We start from the raw sequence: 24,386 nt of genomic DNA on the forward strand, positions 1-24,386 counted from the left end.
GCAGGTATACAACAAAAGTCATCAGATATTATTCTTTCAGAACACTTGAGAAGGCTTCCCAGAAACTCATTTCTGGAGGAAAAGTGTGTATATACACCAGTGACTCATGCTTCTAAAAACATCTTTCTGCTTTTCCTACTGAACTTTCTAGCTAGCTGTTGCATTAATCCATTTAATACAGACAGGAAACTTGTAACAAACCAATGCAAACCAACCTGCCTGAAATCACGCTGTCTTGGGGACAGAGCCAGGAGCCACATCTCTTCCTTAGTCCTTATCCAGTGCCATAGGAGGAGACAGTCAAACTCAACTCTCAACATTTGGTGGCTCCTGTTACCTTCAGCCATTTTGCTGAGTGCCTAATTCTGGCATAGAAGTCATTAATTTCTCAATGAATAATGAAACTACCAGTGCATAAAGCTAACATCACGTCCTGGTCAGCACTACTGAGATACAACGTCAATACATTTGCTGCAACTGAAAATGAGACGGTGACAGTTGAAGATTTTTCTTTAATTTAGGGTTAGGGATCTGCCATGTGCCTTGATGGTACAGTACATTGTCTGCAGCCATGGGCCCAGAGAGCCCAGCACCAAAAAACCTCCCAGATTGGGCTTCCAAATCTCACCAGCTAAGTCTCCTCTCCCAAAGAATATCAGATTGTCTGTAACTGATACAGTCAATTCCCATTTTCTGTATAACACATAGACTCTTCCCAGTCCTAATCCCAGTTTTAATTACTGTGCTTGCATTTAACACAGAAAAGAATGGCCAGTCATCCATGCCAGCCAGTATATACCTTCATCTTTGCAGTATACAAGAACCAAATTCTTTAAAACCTGGTTTTCCTGACCCCAACCTGAAACCTAATTTTTTTTGAATTAGCATTCCGTGTGATGTCAGAATCCATAAAAGAGATAATATACCATGCTCTTCAGGATGGAGCTTAATATTAAATTGGGCAACATTGCAATATTCAGGAATTAAACTAGTTTTGCAGCTTCTGCTTTTCTAGAAACTAACCCTAAGCTTAGCCTTATCCTGAATTGACTTAGAACAATGAATAATAACCTCCAAACATATGGTAATCCTCCACCTGAACAATTTTGTTGTCATCTTCATACGGGACGCTATGCAATCTGCAGCAGTTTGTGTGGCCTCACTTTTTTATACCACATGCCCCCTCCTTAATGAGGTCCAGTGCCTATCCTGAATTACTTGTAAGCATTTGGATTTATACAGAAAGAATCCAAGTGTGGACACACAATGATATCTCCATCTAAAACCCAAATGCGTGTAAACCACTTTCAATTTTCAAGGATGACTGACATTTCATCAAGGTTCAGGTCACACTGACTGCTAGGAAACAAAGCAGTATATCCACACTTTAATGGGAGACAGGCTCAGGTTTGTACAGTACTCATCAAGAGCTTATATACTCACTGAATTCGGCTCTTCAACCCCTTGTTTCATGCTTTATTGTGGTTTTCTCTTTACTGAGTGTAGCAAGCCTCATCTAATAAAAAATTTCACCTAATAAAGACTATATCTTTTTATTTTTTAGCCACTTGCACGAGGCAAACTTCAGTTGCTGAGTAAAACTTGTTGACAATTATACTCCTAGACTTCTGCAGAACCCTGGGGGCTACAAGCCTATGGTGCTAGGCATTGATCCTTTATTCTTCTGAAATCTTAACGTGATGTCCCAGCTGCATCAAAGAGCCCCTAGACAGGAGAAGTAGGCTCCTGGAATAAACATATTATGAATTAAAGTGTTCCCTGCTGAGAATAAAGACATTGCAATGCATCAAGGTCAGCCAGTATCACCTGCAATTTTGATGTTTCTCCATGAGATATGAGCTGGGCAGGTGCTGAAGTCAACAGATTCGCAAGCCCAGCAGTTTCAGCTGCGGGACTGCAGGCAGTCAGGACTCTGAGCAGAAAGGGGAGGCTTAAAACTCCCAGGGAGTCACTGCATCAGAAGGGGCACTTACCTGTACTACACACCACCTCCCTCCTCTCTGCAGCATTCAGCCGTGGACATGACTGTGTGTCTGGATGGAGGAGAGGGCAAGCAGTGAGGAAGGCAGAAGACTTAGACAAGATAATCTTGGCTGAAACACATTATTCTCCAGCTATTCTCAAGAGCTCTGAGTTATAATACATTAGACAGCAGCTTTAGCAAAGCCTGGGGTACCTCTCAGACTCCTCCAACTCACTCCAGGCATGGGTGAGAAAGACCCATGTAAGGAAAGACTTACAGCCTATCTATACCATGGAGAGAATGGCAGCAATGGAGGTTTGCTGTTAGTCCATTGAGCAGGACCTGGCCCCAGCCCTAGGACTCAAGAATACTGGCCCTACACCACAGCTGTAAATGTGGAACAATTCACTGGCCATGGTGGACTTCCAGCCCTGGATGTTAACAGCAGTCTGCCTCTCTGGGTTGTTACTCACTTTTATGTTGCTGTAGCAAGAGCACAATCTGGAATAATAGTCTATCCTATGCTTGTGCTCTGTGTTTGGGGAATGGGTAATTGGTTTTATAGCTTTTTATGAAGTCTCATTTATAACAGCAGCCAGCTGCTTTATCAGCCACTATATCCTTTTGTTTCCCCCCTCTATACACTGATAAATTTTACTCTTGACCCCGACTCGGTCAGTGCTCATGAGACACATTCTCCTGTGTCAGATATCCCTCGAGTGCTTTTCACAAAGTCCAGAAAAGTGTGTGATGGTCTAAAAGAAGAAAGATCCAAGCCTCAGTAACAATCCAGTATTTGTGTTTTCATATAATCACATCTGGGTTACTGTAACTCATTCTTTGTGACTGAACTGCAGCCTCTGAACTCTGTTATTTATAAACAGCAATTTAAGCATCACCCAGAAATTGAACTTCCCCTTTGCAATCTGTCCCCATAACCCACCACTGTGCACACACGTGCTCTGTGCAAACCACCCACACATAAAATCGCCTGTCCACCTCTTCCATCCTGCACTGCCCCTTGCTTAGATCCAAACTGCAGAACAGACCTGACAGTTGCATAAAGCCATGTGGTGGCCTTAGGTACTTGAAAACAGAGCAGTTAATTCAGACTGCCAAACTCACAGCACTCATAGTCTAACTGAGCCTGTAACATTTGCCTACAGGTTGCCTCTGCTCCCTCTAGTCACCTTCCTTGCTCTTTGAATACAAGGCATACTTTTTCCCAAGCAGCTTCATGCAAAGACTGAGATAAGAGTGGTTGTTGATTTTTTTTTTTCCTGAAGGAGAATATTAGGAAAAGCTCCAGCTATTAATTTGATGAAAGAGGTGCTAGAAATTACAGCAAATAGCAACATCAATCCATATAAAAGCTCTGCAGTGTTTTTATCCAAACTCATGCAATCAGGCAATGCAAAGCATGTGTGTTTTTCATAACCACTCTTAGCCCCTCAGTTATCTTCTGTGAGGTGTTAGTGGCATCTGTTTCCCCTGTTCTTATTTCAGATGTTCCTCACATTTTGTATTACTATCCAGAGGACAGGCAGTCACCCCAAGTCTTAATAAGATGTCTATTAAGTAATAAGTACCTAATATCTGTTTGCAAAAATGGACAAAATGAACCTGGATGTGTGATAAAAAACTGCATATAAATTTGAAAATAAGCCCTTATTATCCTAATAATAAACATAATCTCTAAAAGGGAAGAACTTTTTTTCCTGCTGTAAAACAAACAAAACTTTGAAAACAATCTGTACTTCTCCTTCGTTTCTGTTCAGGGAGGATATATTTCATTTGCCCAGTTTTATTGTTATGAGGCCAGAATTCTCATTCCAAAGAAAAGCTGACTGTTTCAGGCTCAGGGTATTCTGTAAAAGTAGTGGATATATAAATAGTTTTTAAATGGCTTAAACAGAAAAAAAGAAACCCAAGGAGACAAAACAAAGCAAAAAATGGAAGGCAAAAGAGGGTGATCATGATCCTTAGTAATGGAGCCACAGATACAGTGCAAGTAAAGAATGCTGAAGAATTACTGTTGTAATACCACACTGGTTTGCCTGGTTAAAGTGTTAACCAAGTACCAAGTCCTGATATGCCTCCACACAGGTACTAGGGTCACATACAAAACCCCAAAATTCCATGTGGATTTCTGTGGAATTAAGACCTCGCACACACTTCTTGCCTCCTAGTTAAATACTAACTTTTTGCTGAAATCCTTGAATATCTGTGGTAGGTCCAAAGAGTTAACTTGGTACGTTTCTGGCACTGGCATTGCTGCAAGCAACATCTCTGTAGAAACATCATATAAGGATAAACAGTCTGGTCAGTGAAATGTTCGCTGGTAAATCAGACAAAGAAACTCATCATTAAGGGAGCAGGTAAACTGCTTATTCACAGTAAAAGGTCTCAAGCAATTCAGCTTCACAGCAACTAGATGCATGTACACAGTAAGTCAGCACAGCCAACTATGACCCAATTCTGCACCATCAAAGCAACAGACACACTGCGGCTGAGGTTACCTGGGCACAGAACTGACCCCAAAGCAACTTACCACTCTCTCTCCAAGCCTGTAGATGAAGCTGTGACTGAAATGGGCACATGGGAAGGTGATAATGGGAACAATCCTATCTCAAGACTCTGCTGTATCTCTTCTCAGCTGAGATGTTCACACAGCATTTCCGTACAGTTTTAAACACTGTTTTTTAACCCCAAGAGGGGTGATTTTAAACCCTACGGGGGAAGAGCCAAGACTCTTCCAGATACACTTTATGGACTCCAATGTATGCTGATACTTCCTGAGCATAAGTAGACCCTGCAGGCATAACCCTCAACATCTCTCAAAACCTTCTACAAACTTGCAAGAAAATATATTTTCCAGCTGCTGCCAAGAAGCCTGAATAAAGCACAGAAACCACCTGATAGTTTTCTTTAACTACCACAATCGTTGTACCTGAAGATCTCTGCTCCCAAAGACATTCTGGTCAAAGATTTACACCCAGCTAAACTTCATTTGCTAGTGCAAGAGGTACTGTCTGGATGCTGAATATGAATGAAGATTAAAGAATTTTTTGAGCATCAGTAAGGAAGGGCAAGGCTAACAACCAGAGACACAGAAAATACCGAGTCTTGCTGGGGTGAGCTCCACCTTGGGAGGGTACTACAAAAGGCAACAGAATACAACAGCACCGCATGGAGGTTGCAGAGAAACTGCAATCTTTTTGGGAGATCATGTCACAGCGAGTTACAGATCATGGACTACATATGATCCCATAGGTCACAGCAGTCTCTGACAGAACCACTTCCCAGGCAAGTTATCAATAATGCTTACAGGCAAATCTATCCGTGAGGACGTTTCCCAGCTCAACCACGTTATGGAACATAATTTTCAACCCTTTCATAACAAAATAAATTTCCCCTTTGACAACTGACTCTAGAAGAAAGAATCACAGGCAGAAAGTCAGGCTATAACCACAGTATTAGTGCATATGTGCACATCACTCTCAGTATACAGTGTTCAGTGCTTGTTGCCAAATTCATCCTACCTTCCCTTGACTGACCATTAATGTCTCAGCCTTGCACAGGCCTGTTTATTTCAAGTCTTTCTATTTCCTGTATAAAGCTTTTCATTCAAAAAGCAATTAAAGTTTCATAAAGGCAAAACTTCCCAAACATGAACTGCTTCCCATGCATACAATGCCTTATTCTTTTAATAAAAGCATGGCCCTTTGCATCAATAAAACAGAATGAATTCACCGCCTGTTTAATGAAAGGGCAATGTATTCAATGTATTCTCCAATGTTAAAACGCTTTTCCTTTTTGTCAGAAGAGCTCCCTTCCCACTTGCTGTTTTAATAAAACATGGCAAGAAGCACTAAGAACAGTGGAGCTGCGTGCTGTACTGCTAGGCTGTGTACAGAAATCGGTATTCCATCAACCCCTACTCCCAAAAGCAGGGAGACAAAGACATGTGATCAAAACCCCTTCCCTGGCTATGTCTGACACACCAAGTCTCCACATCCCTCCCTCCCACCACTCTTGGGTCTCTGCTTTGTAGGCAGCTGGCAAGCAGCTCAGCAGCCCCTGACCATGACTTCAGGCCCTCCCATCTCCCCATCAGACCCCACCAGACATGTGCAGCACCACAGTTGAGGTCAGACACCGGACTGGACCCTCTTGCAGGCACCGCACAAGTCGGGTGAGTATGTTGCCTTCACAAGACATTTCACCTCCTGCTGGGTATTTCAGAGCCCCAGTTGTCCTGCAAGCACCACTCTCCCTCAAGCCCCCTGAAACCCCACCACGGCCCCACAGAAGACTTAATGTTCACAGGAGACCTTCCTGCTTACTGAAGACGTTGTGACAAATAAAAGGAGCTCGCAAACTTATCCTCTCCTTATAAGCAACTCTTTTTTAAGGCTGCTTCCAAGTTGACATATTAGAAAAAAAGTTAAGCTTAAAATGCAAGAACAGCTTTAACAAATAAAAGGACAGTTTACTTATTACGCTGTCAGTGATACTTGCCAGTATTTGGTGGTATGGGTGGATATCTTCGTAAGAACTCTTCCTATGTGCAGAGAAAGAGGGCAGTATCTGCTGTCAGAACTGATTAACCGCAGTTAAAACTTCACATTTGCTTAAAGACCTTAATTTTCTTTCCTTTTAATTGTGCTTTGACCTAAAATAAACACTGCCTGGTGCTTGGAAATGAATTTGCATACATTGAGGCTAATACAACTCCAAGTAGGCCATCTTTCTTTATTATGCCATATTTATTTCTCTCATTGCAATTCATTTCCCAGAACGTGTCATCTCAGTTGCATAACCTTTATCTGAAGTTCTACCACATTTGGGGCAGTTGTTGAAGATCTGGACGCAGACTGATATAATTACTTGAGAAATTCTGTTCTTTCCTTCCCAGTTTTTAGTCCTCAAGGATGTTGAGAAAAAGGTTACAAATAAAACTCGCATGCAAACTAGAAATTCAGAAGCAGAAAGTCTTATCACGACCAGGTGAGCATTAATCACTGCCTGTAGTGGCCCACACTCTGACTGCTGTTCACTTTCAAAATATAAATTTGCAGAAAGCAGAGATTCCTGAGTATTAGAGAGGACAAGGAGTGTCAATGTCCATTTAGCGGTGAAGCTGATTGCAAATGAGTCTCAGAACTTGTTAGACTGAAGACTCAGCTACTCCTTCACATTCTTTTTGCCTGTAAAACTCAAAGATTTCTTTGATGACAATGCTCTGGAAATCAAACACTCTGCTGAAGCTGTCTGAACAATTGCTATGGTCCTGATAAGGACTGCTGGAAACTGCTGTTACTGAGACTGCCTGTAAGATGGTTGCTGTGGTTTCCATCCCAAACAACAGCCCCGTTCCTTTTTATGTGTTCTGAGGGTTTGCTCCCTTATCATTTCTACTCACTTTCATTACCTGGTAAAGTCGGTTCACTCCCATCCCTGTTCTTTGGTCTGCTATAGCCATTTGCATGTGTGTGTGGCTAGGATAGTTCCTCCAGCTGCCCCAGAGGAGATGCCCTTTCTAAATAATAGTCCATATGATGCCCCTGGACTCATGTAAGTCAGGTTACCTATGACAAAAGACCAATATATATTGTTCTCAGAGTGAATTTTTCTGGCAAAGAAATATCAGAGACTTTTAAATGTGCTTTCATGGTTGTGACCATTGAACCTTTTAGATTTCATTATACTATGTTTTTTGCCTCTTAACCAGAGACATCAGTTTTCAGTTAATTCTTTTGCTCTAAAAAAATTCTAATAGCTCTAAAAACAATAACAAAATATTATAAAAGATCCTTAAAATTACCAGTATGGTAACTATGGAATCTTTTCACCCATTTCTTGCAAAGTCACTAGGTGGTCTTGGGCACCACAGACAAACAGCCATAACTCCTTTATTATTCAGTGTAAGTTGAGGTGTCAATATAACCTAAAATTCCCTTACAAAAAAAACACATTTACTTGCAGTTTCCTACCTTCTATCCAGCAATCCTAATAATGAAAACACATTCAATCATATTTTATCTAAGTTCTCAGGCCAGCAATTGCAAATAAATCTGTAGTTTTTCACTGTACCATACATCCAAAACATGAGCCAAATGTAGCAAGGGTTAGAAGCATCACTGCTGTCATCCAGGCTGTACCCAGCACCAGAATGAGTATTATTTCAGGAATGTGCTCTATGCTCAATGAGCTGGCATGTATCTGAAAAAAAAACACTTTAGAAAGTCTGACCTTCAAAGTACTCAGGTAAATGGTCTTGCAAGTGCCAGGTTTTCAGATCCCAACAGCATCTTCTTCCTAATTGTGTTGAGGCCCATTTCTCTGCCCCAAAACCCAGAGGCCTATGATTGTGCAATAACCTGAAGGCAGCAGATGCTGCTGTATCTTGCTGGGTAATTTTTTCCCTTTTTACATTAAAAATAGGATATGAATTTTTCTTAAACCTTCTAGTACTATTTCATCCAAATAATTGTTACCATTTGGAATGCAGCCTCCTGTGACAGGCTCATTAGTCTGACAGCAAAGCCAGCAAGTTCAGAATAACACAGAGGAGCACATTCTCTGCAGATGCTTCAAAAATAAGCTACAAGAGCCCAAATCCTGACCCCCGTGTGCACCCCAAAATAGCTAAAGAAATCTTTCTCAAGACCAGAAGCTCTTGTATAGCCTCTGATCTAGGACTGGGTCACAGCAGCAGATCAGTCATTTCCTCACTTTTTGAGCTTCTTTACAGAGGAGCCCAAGAACAAGCTAAGGATCAGAACACCGCTGCTCTCGGGCCTGCCCTGCTCGGCACCGGTGGGGGCGGCTCCTGGGCTGTCTCCCACCTTCAGTCACCCGACTCCCCAGCAGAAGGGCATTTTTGCATTTAAATTGTGGAACAATTTGCCACTGAAATAATGCTGTTTTTTATCTCCTAAAAAAATTACAATGAGAATGGCTCCAGCTGTCTGATGATTTGGCTTGGCTAGCACGGGAAGTGGGATAAAGATACAAGCTGGCTTGAAGACTATCAGAAAAGCATATGCAAAACAAGAACACTATGGCAAAAAGGGATTAAAGAGTGTCCTTATTGATTACAATAAAATTAATTCAAGAAAACACTTACTAGGCAGAAACAGCATTTCAAAAAATCAGATATAAAGCTTATCCTCGAGAATTACAAATAACCATTAAATTTTTAGGCAGGGCGGTTTTTTATGCCTTAACTAGAAAAATGAGATATAATCGCATGTTACCTGGGCTTGTGGAGACACAGAGCTATGGTAATTATCACAATAACTATTGTTTCCATCAGTGAGGTGAGGCTGAGCTTACATCCCTCATTGCACCCAAACTGTTTGACTCCAGAAATAACCTACCAAGAACATTTCTCTGAACTTTCATCTAAGCTCACAATTAAAATGGAGGTAAAGAGGTTTAAAAGAGAAGAAAAACAAACATGCAGACCAACCACCTAAGCTTCTAACAGCCCAATAGGCCAGATAGTAAATCAGAGCTGTTTTGGCAGAAGATGTCTACTCTTCCTCCCTGGCCTGAGCAGAGTTAAAAATGCCCAGCAGGGACTCAGGATTTCAAACTCCCCAGGTTTTCCTAGCTCCTCCCCAGAACCACTGAGAGAGAATTCACTAACTAGGCCTAAAGACTACAACATTCCTACACAGACAAACAAAACAGTTTCTTCTGCATCCTGCAACAGAGAGAAAAAAAGATTTAAAAAAACCCAAAACCTGGTAAACTAGACCTGTCAGGAGAAACAAGCACAACCCTTTTACTTCTCTGAATTTATTAATGAGCAAAGAACTTCTGAGGAACTGCTTGATTTGCCGAGTTATACCTGCAAAAGTACAAAGATTTCAAGATGCCTGAGGTCAAAGGAAGGACTCTCTATGTTGGTGGCTTTTAGCTCGGGTTTTGAGGATATACTGGTCTAAAGTGACACCAGCATGAAAGCAATAAACAGGAAAAAAAAAAAATCCCCAGATCCCAAAGCTCAGAAGTAATGCATTTTCTGCTAGACACTCTATTACACAGTAGTAATCTGGGCTTCTTCGGTTTCCAACCTGATAAAAGAACAGCACTTGGATACTGCAGGTACCATAGATGTACAGGACAAATGCTTGCACTGTTTAATTCCCAGGGTCATTGCATCCTAACACATATTGCCATTTTGCAGCTGGCTAGTAATTAGCTCCATCTGGAATATTAGTAACACACAACTATAGCCAAATTCTCACCTTTTGGTATAAGTAAGGTACTCTGAAACAAGGATTCTGCATAATACCATGTGGTGCACATTAAAATGTCTAATCTGCACATACCAGGCTTCTGATCTACGATAGAATGGAGATGTACTCCAGTAAAAACAGAGGAAGGATTGTCTTGTTGCTAAGGCATCAGTTCCAGTTGAAGAAGGGTAGATTCAGATGCCAGATTTCACACATGACCTTGAACTGGGCTGAATCTTGAGATTCTGCATTCTGTCCTGGTAACTGGGATTACAGGAAGCATGGGCAACTAACAGATTATCTGGAAATTACTCCAATGGGCGGGAGGAGTCTTCTAATATGATTTACTGTAGCAATGAAAACAATGAGCTCGCCATCAAGGAGAGGCCTCATAGGTGCAGCTTATATTCAATATAAAAATAATCAGTGTGATTTAGCTTCTGTGCTCACTAACCAGAGATCTATGGCTTCTTATACATTATCTTTAATATAAAACATAAACTATTTTCATTCTTACTGGCTTCCTCCACAAGGTATTCTATTTATAAGGTATTTTTAGACATTTGAACAGGGTTTGCCAACTGATCTTTAAGTCCCATGATGATATACTTTTAGATTGGAGCTTTAAACAGCTCCAAGAAATATTTATCTTGCCAATGAAGAGTTTAAGCAATGTATAGTTTATTTTTATCTTACTGGTGTAACGAGGGCAGGTAAAGGGGATGCTAACCATTTTCACATTAATTATAAATACTGCATTAGAAATGCAGGCTGCATCTTCAGCTTTTCAAGGTCCTGATATCTCCCTATGTGGCTGTAACCCAGAAATTTTATCTAGCTTGATGTTGCTTCAAGCCAGTCTTATGAAACTCACCTTTTCTGCTTTCTTTTCTTACAAGCTCAAATCACTCAAGCAAAATTGTTTTTCTTTTAGTTTCTTCTTCATCACTTACTGTATTCTGATAAAGCCTACTGGGCTCAAGTTTTATAACTAGCACATTATCCAACTTTACAAAGTCAATTTTCTCACAGCCTTTCCTATTGGACAGAAAAATTGTATTTTAAACACTCATTTCAGGAAGTTTAAATACAGGTAGATTACACAATAATAAAATATAACAACAGTTTTATGTTGAACAAGTACTCTAAAAGCATTTATTCACTTTTGTTATAAGCCTAGCATTTAGTATTTCTGATTGCCCTGGTTTCTTCCAAACAGCCAAGACTAAATTGCAATCAGCATGACTAAGAAGAATTTATGTTAGGGACTGGTGGGACTTGCAAGATACCATTTTTTAAAAAACACAAATTGCAGTTTCTTTCTACAGTAATTTCTTTCAATGACACACATTAAATAACTGGAGATAGCCTACATTGTAGCAGTTTCATAAAAAAAAAAAAAACCACAACATATAAACAACAGAATAAAACATGTGAGTGCTGATACATGGAAACTACATGATCCTTGTGAAAACATGTTCAGTGGGCTAATTCTGATCATCTTTGAGAAAAAGCAGAATGGCCTTAAAATGCCTGCCACAATCCGCTGCAAATGCATCTGTACAGTTCAAAATTAAGGTTAAGACAAAGGCTGATATTTTTTCATCTACTGGAAAAATACCTACTCTGTTTCTGAAGGGTAAGGTTGAGTAAGCGGACCTTGCCAGGGAATCCTGCAGCAGATATTCATAAGATATCCTGTATGCCCTGAGGCTCCTGCAGGATCTGAACTTTACTTTTATCTTGTTAGTCTCAGAATTTATTGCATAAAAACATAACATGCATTTTATTTCATATCTAAAGTTACTTTAGTGTTAAGATTCTACTTTAAAAATTATTATTCTTCCAAAAACTGTTTCCTTACACATTACCTGGCCCACCACCAGGTCTGAGTTCAACTCACAGTTGGAATCATGATGCAGATTTATTGGAAGACATGCAGAGTAGGGCTGAGAGTAGGGAAGAGAGAGATTCTGATCAAATGGAATAATCTGATGGCGCTTTATGCTCACAAGAATCATCCCAGGCAGCTCTCGGCAACACAGGGCAAAGATCCCCTGGTGACCGTAAGCCTGAAGGGGTGGGGACTATGTATTAGGGGCCTGTGGTGCCCAGCAGAGGAGAGTGGGTTCTACCAATCCCTCTAGCTCGTGGCAACCCTGCTCCTGCTTGCAGGGTAACCTGCCAGGGCACGGGGCATTTGTCCTCAAAGAGTGGACCTCTAATTTACTCCATTAGGTACAGCAAAGCATGTAAAGCAGAGATCAGACATCAAGAGCTAGCAACTAAATAAACAGGAGTGGGGTGATGACATACTTTTTAATTATCCATGTTCAGTGGATAGACAAAACAGCAATATTTCCAACAACAGATCAACTAGATTAAGAATCTGAAACAAGAAAATATATACAGGTGCTAACAAAATTAGAAAGATTTGGACAAAACCTAATTAATAGAAAACAAATGACTACTTAATTTAATTGTAGGCCTCTTGGTTGCACTTGAGTATCTGAGAAAGTATTTGCAGGTACAAAAGCAATCTAAAACTGGCTACAGTGCAATACTAATTACTCATATCTCCCAAGGAATGCAGGATACTCACAGATTTAAAAAAACAAACAAAAACCAAGGCTTTTATGGAAAACAATTGGAGATGACTGCCATTAGAAAAATATATATCCTTTTTATATGAAATACTGTGTATTTTTTGTGGATGGGATTATAAAACTACTGCAAATCAAAGGATCCACCAAAAATAACTGGAAACAGGGAAGAGGGAGAAAGAATATTTTTATAATATAAATCCTATAAAAACTGAACAACCATACATTTAACATGCCAAGTAAATCCAGTCAGCTCAGATGTGGTAAAACCATATATACCTAAACTGTATTAGGATGTTAATGTGTACATTACAAATAGAAAATTCACACATTTTTTGGGGTCGTTTTGTTCCATGGGGTTTATTTCATTAGTGAAAAGCTCTTTAATAGCTCTGAATATCTATCTCATCTTTTCTGCTCAGAAGAAATACTATTACAGTTTAAACAGAGCAAAAGAATTGACTAGCACCCTAGCAAATTACTGCAGAGAAGACAGTCATGCCTAAATTTCAATGACCTAAGGTACAAGTACAGCACAAAATAACTTCTCAGATGAGCCACATGATTGAATTTCACTCGTAAAGAACAATAAAGCATGTAAGTATTGATTATTTTTTCCTAAGAAACACACAACCCTGCTCGTGAATGTGTAATCAGCAGTTTAAATTCCAGTTCATTCTGTCCATCTAAAGCAACACTCCATATAGATTAAGAGCAAAACTCAGTTTCATAGTGTTGGAAAAGATGAGAAAAGGTTTTTGTTCGTATCATGCATTCTCTCTGAATTGCAATTTTTTTTAAAAAAGTGCTTTTTTTAAAATTCTGGCTGTGTATATAACTGAGACAGTTCACAAATGGATGTAGACAGAGGTATTCCACTCCCAGATACGAGTTTTGTTCTTACTTCAATGGTTCCACAAAGGTCTTTAAGATTGCCGAGGCCAACTAAAGGCAGCACTCAAGGGCAGTCTAAAAACACTGTTCTGGAGTCAGAAACACCATCCTTCCTCAGGAGACTTCAATAAACCAGACGCCCTTTCAGGTTGGCTGAGGGCCGCCCAATACCTCGGGCACAGGTACACTCTCCAGGGATCCTCGGTGGGACAAAGTTCTCATCACAGACCAAACCTGACATTAACCTGGGTTTTTATACCTGCGCCGTAACTTGAGCTCACATACAAAACTCACCCAGTCCTCCGAGGAGGCACCAGCGGCGGTGGGTGCCAACCTAGCAGTGCCAGCCGCCGCCCGTCGCTCAGTGCCGCCATTTTTGGGGCAGCGCCCTGGGATCCCGCCTCAGGCCGGGCAGCGCGGGCCCAGCGCACCCGCGGGCAATGGCCGCCAGCCCCACAACATGGCACACGCGGGGTGGCCGCGGGACACTGGCTGAGGCACACCGGAGCGGAGAAACCGTGAACGTTTGCCTCTATCCCCCCCTCCCCTTTTTATTACTATTAGAAATAGACCCGATTCCTTTCCCTTTAGGAACTCTTACTGCTGTTTTTTGCTTTTTGTGACTATGAACAAGCACAGAGCAAACCTAAGAATTCACTTCACTGCTTAAAAACAGAAACCTCCAGCTATTAAAAAAATACAGCAGCAGCTACATCTGCTCCAGGCACACCTGTATATGGCAGCAGATTTTTAAACTGGCCAATGAATTTCATCTCATTGACAGAAGTCAGGGAGTTCTGAAGGAAGCCTTAATTCAAAATACATCATCAGAAAAAAAAAAAAAAAGTCTTTTTAAAACTCAAAAAGAAAACCCCTAGCATGAGGCAGAAACGGCTATTCCCCTTTCATCCTCAATCTGTCATTCCCTTCCATGCCAATGCTTCCCCAAGTGACTAGAGGGTGCCTGAGCAAGGGCCTCAAGTTTAATTCCAAAAGCGCAAAAACGGATAATAGCTGTTAAAATTTCTGGCATCTGCAACTGAACAAGAGCCCATGTGGTGGTGTGGGCAGCGCCTGCCACCCTGGGAAGGCATGGAGCACATCACACCCAGGCACACAGCATGTGAACCCATTCATCTGCATTTAACTTCCCCAGAAAGGGCTGCTACAGGTGTCTGCCCTTTCACCAGGAGTTTGTGATTTACCCAACTTCAACAAAGCCAACCTGAATTCCCCCCTGTACCAGTTATGGACCTCCCAGCTCATCACATTTCAGATGCAGACACAAAGTCTGTAGCACATTCAAAACTTTCCTAATGATCTTCCTCTCCCATCACTTTCCCTTCTGCCTCCCTGAGTCCCCTTGCAAGATGCATACACTTCAGTGACTAGCAAGAGGGAAATGAAAAATGAACAAGAATCAGCAAAAATTCTTAGGTCCTTATAATCCCCCAAGTTGTTTATATCTGTATCAGCTCTGAAGTTTCCATTCACATTACTTGGGAAGACAGGTCTGGCTGTAGCATGGTAAGTCAGGACACATTGGAAAATAAATACATCTTAAGCTTAGTGCTGATACAAGAAGCAAAATTTAATAGTTGTGTTATTACTTTACTAGTTCTTCTAAGGTTTATCTTGGGCATATGGTTCTTATGCTTTTCACCCACATAATATATATAGTTGAAGTGTTGGCTTTGTAATTCTATTCCACGTTTTTCCATAGACCATTACATAGTTAACTAATTACTGTGGTAGAAGACACAAGTACATTTTCTTGGGTTGTTTCAAAACCTTGAGCAGAATGGTTCTTTCCATTGTTTCTCAAATTCCCAATCTATAAAATGGAGACAGTGTTTGCCTGTTCCCCATGTAAGTGATACAGAGCTTCATGTATAAACTCATCTAAGGCACTTTCAGGTTTCTTTAGTATCTTCTGGCAGAGAATCTCAAAATGATGTTACTTTTTTCCTCTTATTCTGTTGTCCCCTTTGATTCATGAACAAGCCCATACCACTCATGGATCAATAGTGGTATTAACGTATAACCTTGCTACCATGATGATACTGTTCAGCATAAAATCCATTAACATATTTGTTGAACTCCCATCTCCAATTCCAACATTCTCAATTTATTTTTCAATTATCTTCTACACAATCTGCTCACCTGCCCCAAAAGAGCTCCATCAAGCCATGGACCCTGTTTTAAGACCCTGATGCAGAAAGCAGTTACATATTAAATTTAAATGTATGCTTTTTGCCAGATAAAAGCTAAATTTCTGTAATGCTGAGGAAAAATGTCAGGTTTCTAAACAGCTGTTCTTGCTGGTCCATCCCTGGTTCTACTTAATACAGTGTAAATCAAGAACCCCACAAAGCTCATGTGCAACATAACAGGCGTAAGGGCAAGTGAGGCTGGAATCAGGTTGAGTGTCCAGAACCAACAGTCACAAGTTTACATTTTCTTCCTCATCCCACCAACAAAATTCCACAGCAGGAGCATGGGATACAGGCTTCTTTGTCATTAACTGAAAAATGACCTAATTGCCAACTGCAAGCCAAAACTGCTATCACCCCTAATTGCCCAGTCCCAGCCATATTGAACACATCTGAGCAGCCATACCCTGAGGTGAGTCTCTACAGCTCACAGAGGAAGAAAACCTTCAGATTTTGAATGTACATTGGCCTGTGGGCTACTGCTATTGCTCTCATTATTTATGAATTTATTAGCAGTTAATTACTGCTACTTTTCATGCTAAGGATTAATGCAAGATACTGTTAATATTAAGAGCTGGTTTAGAGTTTTCTATGTTGAAAGCACTTGACAAATGCTATCTGAGCTTCACATGAACAGTGTGCTATGAAGACAACGGGAAATAATTTTATCTTCTGATGCCCCATGCTGGAAATCACATCACTGATTCCCATATGTGGCAAAGACCCCAACTATTCTCTTTTTTCCTTTTATTCATCAAGTCAGCTGTCTAGATACCTGTTGTCTCAGGTCCAATTCACCACATTGTCAGCGTCCTGTATTATCAAGTACAAGCATTCCTGAAACTACTCCTGTCATACATGCCAGAGGACTTTTTCTTGCATTCACTTTATGTTCTTGTCATTCACTTGTCCAAACACGCTGGCTGACACACAGCTTCTCTTCTGGAGTTGATACTACATTCAGCCCTATGCCCGTTACTTTAGCAGAAACATTCAACTCTGCTGCTGTCAGTGGTCCCCTTAACAAGAAAATACCCTATTTGCAAGTCTCTATTTTCCAAATGCTATCCATGAAAGACAGCTTCACAACACTCCTAGCAATATCTGGCGTTCTGCATTTAAAAAGACCCCTGCATCACACATCCTTTGAAGCCCATGAGCTGCATCACAGATGAGACTTTGGGGTCAAATCCTACTATCCTCTGAATTAAACAGTTTCTTTGCTGAAACAGAGGGGATAATGTATCTAAATCTTTCAGCAACTCTGACTGAAGCTGGTCAAAGAAAATGATATTTTTGTGAAGCTTTCCCTTCTTTCGGGCCAAAGGAATCCATCTTTCAGTGGACAGTTTTAACCACTATGATATCTGTCTCTTCAAAAGCACTAGAAAATACGACACATCGTATGCATTACATGTTGACCACACTGCACCCGCATCCATGTCAGCTGCTTCCTTGGCTCTGGCACTGGGACCGCGTAGTAATGGCTTTAGAGGTAAAAAACCTCAGCTCTTTGACAGGTCATTCTCACTTAGAACTCATCCAGCATGTTGGGAAACTCATGAGTGCACGTTCATACCTATGACTGTTACACACTGGAAAGGTTTGGCATTTAGGCAATTTCTCTTGACATTAATACAATTACTTTTCTAAATCACACCCTCTGTAATTTAGTGTCCAAACTTTATCATCAGCTGATTGCTTTCACAGAGTTCTTGATGAAACACTAAATGGTTCATGGCACAGTAATTTTTCCTTGTTAATATTCTTGTCTCTTCTAGAAACCAGACAATGTTTTAGAAAGAAATTGGTAGACCAATTTATAAATTCATGAGTTAAAGCAAATCTTATTCTTCAGCATATGGGGAATAAAAGCAGCTTGCTAAAATCAAAGCCTTAATTTCATATGATTCCTCACCGCGCAACTTCTGTCTGACATTTGTAATTAATGTTTGTTTTTCAGCTATTAGTCTCACTGGCGTGTCAAAGGCCTGTATGGCATCCATACAGTCTCCTCCAGAATGTAGACTATTTCCCCTCCTGTAAAACTGCAGCTTGCTGCAGAAGCATCCCAGACGCTGATTGAGACAGCTGCCTTTTTTTAGTCAATCTGTCCATGTTTCCATGCCAGATGTGAGTGCTGGCAAAAAACCTAATGAACCATTCAATAACTGGGCACCAAGGAGGATCCACCACTCTGACTGCTTCTCACTGTGGGAAATAGTGCAGACTGGCGAGTGGAAGAAAAAGATCACAAAAGAAACACACACATGAAACTAGCGAGGAAACGTGGAAGCCAAATTCTTCCTTCATCTCCACTTCCCATGTGAATCATCTTTAACCTAGATCCAACTATAAATCTGCAATAAAACAGGATTTAAGAACAATTACATGGCAAGATTTAGACATAAAAATGATTGATGTTCTACATGAATCAGTTGGTTCCTGCAAACACCTCTGAGGGTTTCCCTCACTCTGTGCTGGAGTGGCAAATAAGACTCCTCTGTACAGGGAAGTAGCACAAAGACAGTATTCAACCACTAGGAAAAGAAAAAGACCACTGTCCCACAAACATGAGGTGGTAAGGAAGCCATCCTGAATGTGGAATGTAGGAGATAACACATCAGTCTGCATTTATTTTGGCTGATCCAGTAGTCTCACATAAGAGGGAAGCATACCTTGCTAACCTGCCTGCAAGGACTTTGAGAGAGCGAGCACCCACGGCACAGCACCCATCAGGAAAGCTTAAACGTGCTCACGTTTGAAGAGGTTGTGTTAATGTAGCATCTGGCAAGCAAAGGGCAAAATGGTTGATAGAAATACACTGCAGCCTATAAAGGAAGGATACATCCTGTAAAGCTGGATTCAAAACCCCATCTATGAACTGGGATTGCTAATAGCAGCAGAAGGCTTGGGTGTGCAATTTCTGCAGTTACGCTTTATTGATTGAATCAGAGGCCTCAAGAGCAGAGTTCAGATGAAAAGGTGCCCTTCAACACCAAACAGATCTCCAAACCAAAGCACAGTAACCTAACAGCCTGGCACTGCAAAACCACCCATGTGTCCAGCTCCATCAGGTCACTGGCTTGCCAGAGCGCAGCATGGAGAAACGCACAGCAGTGCTTCCTTCACAGTGACGAGTACCTGTGTGGTGTATTTGTGTAACACTGTTCTGAATGTTTTTCTACCTTAAAAGTGAGCTTTGCCTGGAAAGCACATTTGCCTATGCTGGTAACAGATTTTTCCAAACAGCATTTACTGAGCTATACTGGTAGAAATAAATGCAAAAGTGATTGTATCCATACAAACACTAAAATTATGAGTAAGCAGCTTAGAAGACATATGTATTCATATGGTGACAATCTAGATGAAACTGAAATTTGAGTTTTCTGAATAAATACAAGTTAAAAAGACATAAGCAGTAATTACTTATGGCTGCTGCTGAAGGCCGCTACCAGTAGTACTTTGCCCTCCGAAATCAGAAATTATCCAAAAAGTGACTAGAGATGACTACAGACAAACAATCCAACCCATCAATTCCTGTTTCCATTGTAAACCAGACTAAAACAAAATAAAATAAATTAAAACTGGTCACAAGTTCAAGGGAACTCTAAAGTCATCTAAAGTTATTTTGCCTGATTCATGGACTTCCCTCAGTTCTAGCACTGAAAAGCCTATCTTTCCTTGGAAACAGAAAAATTAGAGCAAACAATTATTTAATTGGAGTTTAAATGGTCTTTATAGTAAAAAGATGTTTTAGGTAAGAAACACATTTCCTGTAATGTACATGGCTTTTTGGCCTTATCAAGGCAGTGCTGTCTTATTATGACCCAGGTCAAAACCAGAGATGGGATCACCTGCATATAGCAGGATAGCAGCTGCCACTTCAGCAGAAGCCCCCTTGCTGATGATGACACAGCACTTGAGTAGCTATGGAAACTCCAGTGTAACTGTCAACCAGCCACTACTGATTAGTAATTACTGGACTCTGACATCAATGATATGGATATGTGATAATGTACCAATATCTGTTAGATTCCACAAAACTAAGATCAAAAGTCAGCAGATTCTGATATTATTTCATCTTGTTACAACAATGATACTAAAGAAAAAAATCACAACAGGTTTACACACAGGGTAAACAAACTGTATTTTCTAAAATTACTGAAAATTAGTGAAAAAATAAATACAAGCGGTAGAGGGTCTGACCTAAAGCTGGTATAATGTCCAGTTTCACTAACAAAGCTTTTGTTTCTCTTACTTGGCAGCACTGCATATAATTTCAGCTCCATTCTCCTTTTAAGATGGAGACTGATACATAATCAAAGTGAGCAAACAACAAATATATTCAGAGGCATTCCAGCCACTTAAAAACAGAATTTTGCCCCAGCTGTTTGCTTTCAGCAAATATTTATGAGTACTATGTTTTGTTCAGACAAATGCTTGCTGAAAGCAAAGCCTAGGACTGTATCTGAGACTCATTTAAACAGCAAACTAAATTTGCCTTGGGAAATTTAGGCAGAAGTAGTTTACGAAATAGATATTGCAAACAGGGCTGCAAAACAGTGGCATTAGTTAGCACATGCCCAAGGGGCATGAAGAACTCAAGGCCATCTGAAATTGAAAGTGATCCTCTGTAATAGGTGATTGTCATCCCTTTTCTGAGACAGAGGAATGACTTCCACAGATCTAATTTACTATAGGGAGCTCAAGAATTTGGAGAAGTATGAGCAAAACTCTGGAGATGCTTTCCCCTTCTTTAGATGAGGGATTTACCAGGAGTGTCGTGCCAGGGAATTGCTCCCAGCCTTGGGGCACAGCAGGGTCTGGCCACCTGCCATGAGCGCTGCCCTGCACTCCTCGGCGGCACCAAGGAGAGCAATGGGTTGCCAGCAGGAAAGAGGTGATGGGATCTGTTTGCCCATCTGTGGGACGTTTGCTACTCTAGGCAACAGCCTATTGTGGTTAGAGCTAAATATCACCCTGTAGGTAACAACATACATAGCAGAACACAGATGGGGTTAAATACCAGGTCAGCTACTCACCCATATCTGCAAACACCCAGGTTTGCATCTCTGAGTCACTGTACTCAAAAGCATCTTAAAGTGAGGCTTCTTTTCCCAGACGTTTGTAAATTAGACACTGGGCTGAGATTTAGAAATTCAATTGTTATCAGGCCTCAAAACAGTAACACCTGAGCAGCCTGCAGAGGGTCACAGCCACACACAACAGTGGGCTGAGCAGTTCCGTGCACACTGACAGGCAGGCACTGCTCAGCCTCTCCCACCATGTGGGCAAAAGCGGTGCTGGAAAGACAGAATTTGCTGTGTGTCAGTTTGATACTGACATTTTCATTTTAATATCGAAAGCAGTGTACAAAGCAGCCATGGGTCATCTCTCCTTGACACTAGGCTGCAGCTGCTCTGAAATATATAGCTGGTTTGGCTCGGGAAGGAGCTAAAGGCTGAGCTTATATGTGCTGTGGGTTTGTGACTCCCAATTCCTGCACAACATATTGAAAAGCAACAGTCAGGAACAATTGCTCCCTCTCATCTAACAAAAGCCAAAGCTGTGCAGGGAGAAACACAAATGGTTTCCACCACAGCCAGCTGTGCCAGAAGCTTTGCTCCCTGGCATGGTTGCTGAGAGCCCAACAAGCTGTATCATTATCCCTGCACACAAGCTCTGTGTTAGCACCTTGTCCATTTTGGACACAATGCCCATGCTACTTTTTTTTTATATTTTATCATGGAGCAACAGTGAAGAAGCTGTTCAATATCATCATTAACAAATCATCGATCCAATTATCTGCCTTTCTATTTCATTTCAAATTTACAATCTCATTACTGCTTCTGTGACAGAAATAGATTTTCAGATGATTTCAGAAGTAGTTAGGATGCCATTATGACTCAATGCATGTGATCAAATGTCTTTCTGAATGAATCTGTTGGATTAATGAAGCCATTTGATAAATTAAACTTGATATTCCAGCAAAGAGCAGATGACAATATTTCAAAAGGGGAAAGATTACTTTCACACGTTCTGGTGTTGTCAGTGTCATTCAGTATTAGGGACAAGTTCCAATTATGAGAGGATTTGAAAGCTCAAACACAAGGCTTCTATGATTGTCTGTGGGACTTGTGCCTTAGGGCCACTTTCCCCAATCACAACTGAGAAGGTAAAGATATAAGGCAGGTCAAACAACACAGCCTTAATCCACACATAAAGTAGTGCCAACACATGGAGAAAAGCCAATAAATGTAGTAAATTATTTTATAAAAAGGAAGAAAACATGTAGAGCTTTACATCTCATTCGCAATTGCTCCCAGGAGCATCTCCTGAAATGGAACAGCTCTGAGCATAAGCTGTATCTGATAACATTTGAAGCCCAAGTCTTCCATAGACAGATACTGACACATATCTTTCAGTTCAGAATACCTTTTTCTAGCTTTTGTATTTTGCCCTAACAAAAATTAAAACCAATTAGAATCTGCACTGTAGCAAGGACAGACTAGATCACAATATAAATACTTACATAGTTTAATACTGTCTCCAAAACCAAACAAATTAAGAGCATTCCATAATCCTTAGTTTACTTTCTCAAGATTCTTCCAAGCTATAGATATTACGACATGCGCTGGCCATTCAGATTCACTCTAGGTACAGCAGGAGGGACATTGTGGATAGGTTTTCTTCCTTATGGAATTAAAGCTCCAGAGTTGCACTGTCCAGATGTGTTGACTGTGCTATTTGCGCTATCTCGTCAAAGCGTTTTGCTGCCCCATGAAGTGTATTTCCAAAAGAGAATTGGAGATTATAACCCCTCTGATGTCCTCTAAAGCTACAGTTAAAACAGCTTGAGCAAGCCTAGGCTACCTATAGGACTTTTAGTAATTCCTATGACCATAATTTTCAGAACATAAGGTAAGACTGAATTTCAGATCTGCTACAAAGAAACTCAGGCTCTCTTTGCATTTTGCTCCCCACATAAGCAGAGGCTGCTCTCTCAAACAAAAACAAGTCAAACACAAAATTTGCTCAGGCAAATTAAGCCTCCTGGTTTTACTGGTAAAAACATACACAAATACTGAGTAAAGATTATGAAGGTAGACAACAAGTAGCTGAGATAAAATGCACAAGATGCTGATGCTTGTTCTGTTGCTTTGACTGGGCTGAGAGTGAAAAATGATAGTCTCTTAGCACCAAGGAACCACAGGGAGCCAAGACACAATACTTCAGCTCTCTTTATACAGCACTACCCTCAAACCAGAATTAAATCCTCAACAAAGCACAGATATAGAACAGAAATTCACATCCCTGCTGCATGTATCAGGAGGCTCCTAGGCTTCTACTGTTTCAAATGGGTGGAAAGAGAGGCTGTTTGACTTCGTAAAGATTTATGAGGGTTACAGAAACTTGATAGGAGTGACTGATATTATATTGCTCTGCCATATTTTTTCAAAACAACTTTGATATAAAAAGGGGTTCAGCCAAACTTGAGAAAACATACTTGTGAGCAAATCTCTCTGAACTAAGAAGAAAAACCCAGTAAATTTTACCTGAAATATGTTCAGATAAACTTTATAGGAATCCCTTAACAGGATATACACACCAGTGTTTTCATAGGTGGATGCTCTCACTTCTACTGATCAAATTACACAAAAATCTAATTACTATTAATAGTTGATGAAAAATACTGCTATTGGTATCAAAACTGGAGAACTTCTGAAGATCAGATCTGCAATCTGTGTTCCTTAGTATTCATTTAGATATTATTTCTGTGCAATATTTAATTCCTTTGGATAAACCAAAGGACTTGTGAAACCAAACTATTAATCCAGAACAGGAAACGGGTTCATAATCTGGCCATTATTTCTTGTTCAGACAGTAATGAAGGATACAAGCACAAAATGTAACCTAGGCAGGTCCCCTGGAAAGAGATGTCATGGGCTCAAGTGAGACACAGACAGTGCCCTTCACTAAGAACTGGTCACTGCAAACCTTTGACAGACAGTACAGCAAATTAATTACTAGAACTCACAAATGCCACAAATAGCCAACTCTCAAATTTTAAATAGCATATGTACTCCTTAACTCCAAAAATATGCAGGTCACATCCAACACGGACTGCAAACCTCCAAGCATGCAGCTGTGCATGACATGCTGCAGAGCTTGATTTTAAAGTCTACAGAACATGTTAGCATGTTCCAGAGAAACAACACAAATGTGAAGATTTGCAATTAATTTTGCCCCAATTTAAAAATATTTTGGAAGAATTTGTATAGAAGTTTCTTCCACAAAGTAATTCAGTTAGCCTTTAACTCTTCTTACTGAGACAATCTAACAGTTAGGGCTACAGTCTCCCATCTTCATGGAAGACAGGCTCTTCCAGGTATACTTTCCTCCAAATTCTGTCTGCTTTGAAACACTGTCCAGAGAC

Source organism: Athene noctua, chromosome 15, assembly GCF_965140245.1.
Source record: "Athene noctua chromosome 15, bAthNoc1.hap1.1, whole genome shotgun sequence".
Lineage (NCBI taxonomy): Eukaryota > Metazoa > Chordata > Aves > Strigiformes > Strigidae > Athene > Athene noctua.